The sequence below is a fragment of the Gymnodraco acuticeps genome, unplaced genomic scaffold, assembly GCF_902827175.1.
Source record: "Gymnodraco acuticeps unplaced genomic scaffold, fGymAcu1.1, whole genome shotgun sequence".
NCBI lineage: Eukaryota > Metazoa > Chordata > Actinopteri > Perciformes > Bathydraconidae > Gymnodraco > Gymnodraco acuticeps.
The window spans coordinates 505,073-514,417 of NW_022990921.1; the positions used below are offsets into that span (position 1 = coordinate 505,073).

At 43.8% G+C, this 9,345-nt stretch overlaps 1 non-coding gene across 1 annotated transcript; it reads right to left on the reverse strand.

Moving 5' to 3' along the window:
• Positions 1-6,577: 6,577 nt before the first annotated feature.
• Positions 6,578-6,649, reverse strand: trnap-ugg. Its single transcript has one exon. It is a non-coding gene; the product is annotated as a tRNA-Pro (tRNA).
• Between the last annotated feature and the right edge of the window lie 2,696 nt (positions 6,650-9,345).

Consider the following 9,345-nt stretch of genomic DNA (forward strand, 5'->3'; position numbering starts at 1 on the left):
CAAATTGCTCGTGTTACCGCCCTTACATGCTAAACACTCTTGGCAACGAGCATTGTCCACCTCAAGACGGGTAACATTTAACCACACCTTGGAACGCTTCTCTCCGCCATCTCCTCCGTCCGTGTGTTGCTGCATATAGCAGCTGCGTGTGTGTAAACTGCCCCGCCCCCTCGCACACAGACGGGGGAGAGAGATACAGGTCGAAAATACACCGACCATAGACGAATTGTTGTGTCTTTTTGCATGTTAGAAACGAGTTGGCGACACTAAGACTGCGAGATAATGTTTCTGTAGCAATAATACATGATCTTTCTCTTTCTCAACTCGCTAGGAAGTGCAAGCATTCATGCATTATTAACTGCAAACCCGACGCGAAAGTACTTACCCCCGTCAGGCAAAATAGACCGAAGGAGTATGATCGTCTTGGTCTTATTGTTAGTGGGAGACATCCATCTGAATCCGGGCCCGGTGCAGACAAGAAGCCAGTCCTGCAGGCTCGAGGAGCTAGCATCACAACTAGCATCACAACTAGCATCTCTTCCGCTGCAGCAACAACTACGCGACGACAACAGAGACCGTGGAGACAGCGGAGACCGAGGAATTAACGGAGACTTCGACATTCCCCCGGGGACGCCTCGGCAGACAAACACGCATGAGGCAGTGACGAGAGGAAGAGAACCGAGATCCGAGGGAACAAATATCTGCCATGTTGTTAGCCACCCTGCTAGCATATCAACGGCTAAAGCTACAACGGAGCCTCCCTCCCCCCACCACCACCGCTCCAAACACCACGGCAGGCCGCAAGCCGGTTGCTGTAACGGACAAAGACAAATATCTGCAAGCTGACGACATTGTGCATTTAAGCAACAAAAATGGACTACATATTTTTCATCTGAACACTAACAGCCTGAGACACAAACTGGCTGAACTCAGGCAGCTATTCATGAACGGTAAGGCAAGCATATTATGCTTTTCTGAGACCAAATTGGACAATTCCATTACAGATTCAGAGATTGAAATTGAAGATTATCTTGTAGTGAGAAGGGACAGGAACGTGAATGGAGGTGGTGTCTGCATGTACAGTTTCATAAAAGTCAGTCAATGCTTTCCAAAAGCACGAGCAGTGAACTCCAGGCCCACGTGACTGAACTAAAAATTGAAAGAAACAGACTAAGAAATGATGTAAGCTCCATGATCAAAACTGCCAAAAAGAATTTCATCAATGTCAAAACTGAGGAAAACAAAAATAAACCCTGTGAACTTTGGAAATTACTCAATAACCAGCTTGGCTGCAGTAAAAAACTCAAACCGAGATTTTCTAACTTAAACATAAAGACAGATAACAGGCTCATCACAGACAAACTGGATGTGGCCAAGTACTTGAACATTTTTTTCACAAACATAGCCACAACTCTTGTAAATAAATTACCCTCCCACTCAGGGCTTTTTGGAGTAGATCACATCATGACCTACTACAAAAACCTAGGGGTACGCAAAGATGATTTCAGTCTAGCAAGGGTAACAACAGCAGAGGTACTCATTAAACTGAGCGCCCTCCAACCTAACAAGGCCACTGGCCACGACAATATCCCCTCCAAATTCCTCAGAGACACAGCAACCGCCATCTCACCAGTCATAGCTCACATAATTAACCTCTCCATAAAACAGGGAAAAGTACCCAAAGACTTCAAAATTGCAAGAGTAACCCCCCTGCACAAAAAGGGCAGCAAATTGGACCCAGGCAACTACCGCCCTGTTTCTATACTTACCTCCATCTCGAAAGTCATGGAAAAAATAGTATATGAACAGGTCGAAAAGTACCTCGCGGAAAATAAACTAATCTATGAATTTCAATCTGGCTTTAGAACATCCCACTCCACTGACACATGCCTTCTTTATTTGAGCGACCACATCAAACAAGAGGTGGACGAGGGCAAGTACTGCGGCATGGTGATGCTGGACCTACAAAAGGCTTTCGACACTGTCAATCACCCCATTCTGATTGACAAGCTAAAAGCAATTGGTTTTGATAAACTATCGGTGAGCTGGATGCAATCCTACCTGGAGGGGAGAGAACTGATGGTGGAGGTAAACGGTACTCTGTCCCCCCCCCTCCCAGTGAGCTGTGGTGTTCCACAAGGAAGCATATTAGGTCCGTTACTGTTCCTCATTTATGTAAATGACATGTCATCAGCATGTGACTGCAACTTGTTCCTGTTCGCGGACGACTCAGCCCTGCTGGTCCCTGACAGGAACAGGTTGCAGGTTGAAAAAACCCTCAGCTCCGAGCTCGGCAGAATCTGCACCTGGCTCGCCGATAATAAATGATCATTACACCTGGGTAAAACAGAGTCCATTCTCTTCGGTTCGAAACATAATCTCAGCAAATCCGACGACTTCTCAGTTGCAGTGGGCGACATTATTGTCACAAGTAAGAAGGAAATTACATACCTAGGATCTATTCTTGAGGCAAACCTCTCCTGTGACAAAATGGCATCCAATGTAATAAAAAAAGTCAATCAAAGAACTAGATTCCTATACCGGATCTCCTCTCTGGTAAACAAAAACACCCTGAAAACTCTGGCAGGAGCACTCATTCAAGGGTACTATGACTATGCTTGCACGTCATGGTACCATAGCACCTCCAAGGCGCTAAAAATAAAACTTCAAACATCGCAAAATAAACTGGTCAGACTACTGCTTGACCTGGTCAGACTACTGCTTGACCTTTCATCTAGAACCCACCTCACCTCTGCCCACTTTGACAACCTAGGATGGCTTAGAGTAGACGACAGAGTACAGCTACTTGCAATGGGCCTGGTCTACAAGATCCACTACACCTCTATGGTACCCATGTACATGTCAAAATTCTTCCCAAAGGTCAAGGAATACCATGATCATAACACCAGAGGGAGCTCCACAAATCATGTGAAACCCAGATTTGGCACAAAAAAGGGGGAATACACGTTTCGCAATTATGCCACATCAAGGTGGAACGCTCTTCCCACAACTGTAAAGGAAAGTAAAACTATACTTACCTTCAAAACCTCTCTTAAAGAGCACCTTCGGGGGAGAGCATTGCAAAACTGGCCCCGGTAATGGTACAAATCTCAACCTGTCGTTCAATGGACAGCTTCCCCCCCCCCCATCTATGTATATACTCGCATTTTAGACTCTGTTACTAACTGTATATCTGTAGACTTGGTATGTCTTAAATGTCCGGTTAGGATGTATTAGAACGAAATCTAAAATGAAAATTGTAAACAAGCAATCTGTATGTAAAAAACCACCTGTATGTAAATTGTAAATAAGCCATCTGTATGTCAAATATGTCTTAAATGATATGATGAATTGGAAATGGGGGACCCTGATGTAAACAAGACGAAAGTCTTTCTCTGGTCTGCATCCCCTTAACAATTGTATGTTTTGAGCTGTAGCCTACTGTACTGTACCCAATATACAAGCTGTTAATAAACTTTTCAATCAATCAATCTACTCGGAGGGAAGTCGCTGTCATATGCCTTGTGAACACTCCGATAATGCCTCTCCACGTTACCTTTCTTTGGCAGAGCGACGCTTGCTTTACAAATAAGGCAAATAACCTTTGAATGTGAATGTTTTCCCGGCACTTGACTGATTTTGTATCGCTTTGCATTCTGGGTTAACAAACTGGAAAGCGATAGGTCGCTTTTTCTGTCAATCAAGTAAACTCCTGAATTAAGTGGCAGGGGGGCCAAGGGAGGAGGGTTCAAAACCTGTTTTGTCTATTTACGATTATGAATGACTCGCGATCTACCAGCATTGCCCCCGCGGTCGTCGACGTACTGGGCACCTCTGCGCTAGACCAACGAGCCATGACAAAAGGCTATTTCTTGGTCTTACCAACGATAGCCTGCTTAAATGACAATGCAAAACACTTTTCCATTAATTGCACTATGCCTTGGATGAAAATGTACGGCTTCTCTACACAGAAGATGAGCCTTCATCATTTTTGCCCCAACTCAACACTAGGGCTGTTTCTCAATCTCGAGGATGCTGGCTTGGTAGTCGCGTACTTCCAAGTCACTTCCTTCAGGAACGAAGCAAGTATGCTTCCAAGCCAAGGCTTCGGAAAACGAAGAAGAATGGAACAGGCTAACAAGTGTGCCACTCTCTCTAATGGTTTCAACATAAACTGTACCGAAAATAAATTCCTCACGATGTCTATCTAATTATGAACTTGCTTTACTTTCACGGAACACATTTTTGGTGATAACAAATGTAACAAAGTAACATATTTACCAACACATAACATGTTCTACGCCACTACATACTTACATTTAAATGTGTGCTGCGTCGGTTCAGCCATTCTCCACAAGGGTTTTTGAAATTGGCCCGTGCGCAAAGCATTGTGGGGATTTTAAGGACGTGAAGTCTACCCATGTGCAGCCTCGAAATTTCCCCCAAACCAAGGATGTGGCCTCGGTGGATTTCCAAGTATGCTGGACATTGGAACGGTCCTGCTGCGCCACTTGATGACGTAGCATCCTTGAAATATTGGTTTGGAAGCCAGTATCCTCGATATTGAGAAACGGCCTAGGTATCTAGGAGGGCACAGTATGGGTCAAATTATTAAGTACACATTGCTTCCAACTAACCATATTTGATACCTAAACTAAACCTGTTCCACACCTATGTAGATGTCGTGGGCTCGTCCGGGATTTGAACCCAGGACCTCTCGCACCCGAAGCAAGAATCATACCCCTAGACCAGGGGTGGTCAACCAGTCAGAGGTTAAGAGCAACATTTTTTCTATGTTACTGCAAAGAGCCACATCAAACACACAGTCACTGATACCGCTTGTTTCAGTTTTTTGTTTTCTGGAGACAAGATTTCAACCACGTCACTGATGCATTTTTGTGGCATTGGGATATATATTTTTTAAATCCTCTGGAGCAGAGAGAGGAGCTGTGGATTATTGATGAATGCATCAGTGTTTCTTAGGGTCAAAAACACTAAACTCACAACTTAAAATGAAAGTGTTTAGTTTATTTAATTAAAGAGCACATGTTCAATGTGAAAAGTGACAGTAGTTATAGATTATTTGCAATTTGGTGCTATATATATATTAAAAAAAAAATATATATATATTTTTTAAACACCTTGAATTTCAGGGGGGGCGCGGGGCTCCGTTGGCGGGGCGCAGCGCCCCTCCAAGACAATGGTAGGGGAAACACTGGATAGTGTTTAATCAACGATAGGTTTCCCCCCCCCTCATAGGTGATTAGTTCACTGCATCGCAGGTATTATTGTGATTGGCTCTTGGGCCACATCAAAATTAGACGCGCTGTCATCCTCTCATACTGACACCTGACACCACACATACACACGTAGGGAGAGCCGGGACGAAAGTAACACGGGACGAAAGTAACACGGGACAAAAGTAACGGAGCGATTTTATCCGAACCCAAACAACTTTGACCAGCCAAATCACGTCAGAATTATCAGCATTCAGTACTTAACAGACCTACTCAATATCAGGATTAACTGTCAGGAGTAGCTAGTGTTGTCACGATACCAACATTTTGGTTTCGATACCAAGTAAAGAATTGCGATTCCGATTATTTTTCGATACTTTTCTTAAAAAAAGGGAAACAGTCTTAAATGTAATTATTGTGCTTTATTTCACAGCAGAACCATAACCATAACACAAACTTTTAAACAATGTGAACAATAAATAAAATAAATGACAAGAATTAAAACATATCTTACAGACAGGCCTCGTGGTGTCCGTAGGCTTGCCCTCACTGTCAGAGATATAGCTAAAATACTTCCAAATGTCGCTTCTGGCGTCTTTTTTGTCAACAAGCCGAGGCGCAGCGGCAGTTGCACTCCCACTTGCAGCCATGCTTCTCGTTTTCTCACATGCTCTGGCAGCTAGCGGGTGCACGAGAGAGGGGAGGGACTTAAAGCGTGCACGAGAGGGGAGGGACTGCAGGCACGGCTGCAGTGCAGGGAGTGGAAGCAGAGCGCTGAACACACACGGCTCTTATTAAAACGGCGCTTTCTCACCGGAGTACTTTTCCCCGTCATTCTTAAAGTACCGATACTAATGAAACGGAGGAATCGTAACGTTTTTAACGGCAGGGTATCGCGGTACCTTTCAAGTATCGGTACACCGTGCGGAGTCAGTGTCTCTCCCCCAAACTCACACACATAGAATTCGATATGAACTGAAGAGCCGCATGAAACTAGGCAAAGAGCCGCATGCGGCTCGAGAGCCGCGGGTTGGCCACCCCTGCCCTAGACCAACGAGCCATGACGATAGGCAATTTGTATCTCTTCCCCACGACAGCCTGCTTAAATGACAATGCAAAACACATGTCCATGAATTGCACTTCGTCCTCAATGAACACAGCTTGGATAAACAAGTATGGCTTCTCTACACAGAAGATGAGCTTTGATCATTATTTCCCCCAACTCATCACTAGATTTCTAGCTATGCACAGTATTGGTCAAATTGTGAAGTCCACATTGCTTCCAACAAACTTTTTTTGCTACCTAAACTTAACCTGTTCCACATCTTTGAAGACATCCTGGGCTCGTCCGGGATTTGAACCCGGGACCTCTCGCACCCAAAGCGAGAATCATACCCCTAGACCAACGAGCCATGACAAAAAGCAATTATTTCACCTTACCAACGATAGCCTGCTTAAATGACATCGCAAAACACTTTTACATTCATTGCATTATAACTCAATAAACAAAGCTTGGATGAAAATGCATGGCTTCTCTACACAGAAGATGAGTCTTGGTCAGTTTGTGCCCCTACTAAACACTAGGTTTCTAGCAGGGCACAGGATTGGTCAAATTGGGAAGTAGACATTGCTTAAAAAGAATAATTGTTGATACCTAAACTAAACCTGTTGTAGATGTCGTGGGCTCGTCTTGGATTTGAACCCGGGACCTCTCACAACCTAAGCGAGAATCATACCCCTAGACCAACGAGCCATGACGAAAGGCAATTTTTCTGTCTTCCCCACGACAGCCTGCTTAAATGACAATGCAAAACACATTTCCATTAATTGCACTTTGTCCTCAATGAACACAGCTTGGATAAACATGTAAGGCTTCTCTTCACAGAAGATGAGCTTTGATCATTATTTGCCCCAACTCATCACTAGATTTCTAGCTATGCACAGTATTGGTCAAATTGTGAAGTCCACATTGCTTCCAACGAACTTGTTTTGCTACGTAAACTTAACCTGTTCCTCATCTTTGAAGACATCCTGGGCTCGTCCGGGATTTGAACCCGGGACCTCTCGCACCCTAAGCGAGAATCATACCCCTAGACCAGGGGTGGGGAACCTCCGGCCCCCGGGCCGTATACGGCCCGCGAGACAATTCAATACGGCCCTCGAGGTAACTCACGCAAAAAAGAAAAAAATTAAGAAATCTAGACCGCAAAATAATTAAACAAGCGAGTGCCTGTTTTTCCTGGCCAAGGTCAGGGTCCTTGAACACAACACGAGCCTAACGTGTCATCACGTGGTATATGTCTCGTCCGACAGGGGTTTAGAGCTGCCAGAGAGCACCAGGACGTCGCTCCGGGCCGGGACGTCACAAATGTCAGTAGCCACAAGGAGCCGTACACATGCCGCAGTTTTTTGCGTGTCTGTGTCTTAGTTGTAAACCCAGTGGCGATCTGTTCATCTGTCATACTGATCATACAGTCAATAACTTTGTTGTTATTAGCATCTGGTTAGCTAGCTATGCTAACGAATATAAGAAGCTTTTTCTCCAACCAGTGAGGTAGGCACATCTTTATATGATCATTATAGTTATAAAAAAAATAAGAGAATAAAGTAAACAGGTATAAAATACTATATGACAGTCAAAAAAAGTCGTTATTAATAAACAAGAATACAGTTTGAAAGGGAAGTGGTTTAGTAAAATATCCATAAAGAAAAATAAAATCTGCTTACAGTTCTGTTTCATATGGGTGTTGAGAGATGTATTCATAGATCTCTTAATGTTGCTCTCAAAGTGCACCAGATTGATGCTTTTAACTTCAACATTAAAAAAAAAAAATCACTTAAATCATATTCACATGGATAGGAAACTAAATTGCACACATCTTGTGTCCATATCTTTCTGTTTTGGTGGTCATGCCACAATCGTGCACACGCGAGTCATGGTAAGATATCTGGATTAAGAGGTTGCTTTTTCTTTGCACAGCATGAAAGAAAGGCCAAATGAATGGGCTGTGATTTTAGTATTTTTAAGCAGAGCTCAATAATTTGTACGGCCCTCGGAGGATGTTGAAAAATTGAAATGGCCCTTGAGAGGAAAAAGGTTCCCCACCCCTGCCCTAGACCAACGAGCCATGACGAAAGGCAATTTTTCTGTTTTCCCCACGACAGCCTGCTTAAATTACAATGCAAAACACTTTTCCATTAATTGCACTTTGTCCTCAATGAACACAGCTTGGATAAAAATGGATGGCTTCTCTACACAGAAGATGAGCCTTTATCATTATTTGCCCCAACTCATCACTAGATTTCTAACACAGTATTGGTCAAATTGTGAAGTCCACATTGCTTCCAACAAACTTTTTTTGCTACCTAAACTTAACCTGTTCCACATCTTTGAAGACATCCTGGGCTCGTCCGGGATTGGAACCCGGGACCTCCCGCACCCTAAGCGAATCATCATACCCCAGACCAACGAGCGAGGCCATGAGTGGCCCTGCCTGTATTGTAATGCAGGCTTGAGTGCCCACTGAGACCTGTGTAACAGGTTCACGTGAGCAGATCTGAGATTTAAAAGCTCTCAAAAGCGCAGTTTTATCTACAATAACTACAGAACAATTATACAGAGTAGAATAAATGAAACAGAGAAGTATAATTAAACAAGAATATAACTTACAGTGGTTGCTGCGTCAATAGGTATTGTCGTCACCCGGTCTAGATGCATATCAACATCCACAGTAGGACGTTCTGTGACGTGGATATGTACCTCTATGAAGAGAAGAGAAAGAGCTTCAGCGTCATATAAAGTGAGGTCAAATGTGTCTGTGTGTCTGTCTGTCTGTCTCTCTCTCTCTGTGTGTGTGGTGTGTGTGTGTGTGTGTGTGTGTGTGTGTGTGTGTGTGTGTGTGTGTGTGGGTGTGTGTCAGTCTCTCTGTCTCTGTATGTCTATGTGTGTGTGTGTGTGTGTGTGTGTGTGTGTGTGTGTGTGTGTGTGTGTGTGTGTATGTGTGTGTGTGTGTGTCTGTCTGTCTGTCTGTCTCTGTGTCTGTCTGCTGGTTTCTGTGTGTGTTACAGCTTCAATAAGTTGTTTTTTATGGTGTGAAATACTCAGTAT